We start from the raw sequence: 237 nt of genomic DNA, 5'->3' as shown, positions 1-237 counted from the left end.
AGAAAAACCAGGACGGGCCTTTTACGGAAGAAGCAAATGGGCACCAGGAAATACACTGACGCTGGGGGATCTCACTGCTGAGAATATTTTCATAGAAAGGCATCTTCAGGTACAAACGACATCTCCAAACAAGTCCACTGATAACAAGAATGGCACTGTTTAAATTCTTTTAATAGGGTCTATCAGTTTATACAAGTCAACGCACTTCCACGCCTTCATGGATTACAAAAAAAATTT

Source organism: Gekko japonicus, unplaced genomic scaffold (genome assembly GCF_001447785.1).
Source record: "Gekko japonicus isolate JY-2015 unplaced genomic scaffold, Gekko_japonicus_V1.1 scaffold5040, whole genome shotgun sequence".
Lineage (NCBI taxonomy): Eukaryota > Metazoa > Chordata > Lepidosauria > Squamata > Gekkonidae > Gekko > Gekko japonicus.
This window is presented reverse-complemented; position numbering follows the sequence as displayed.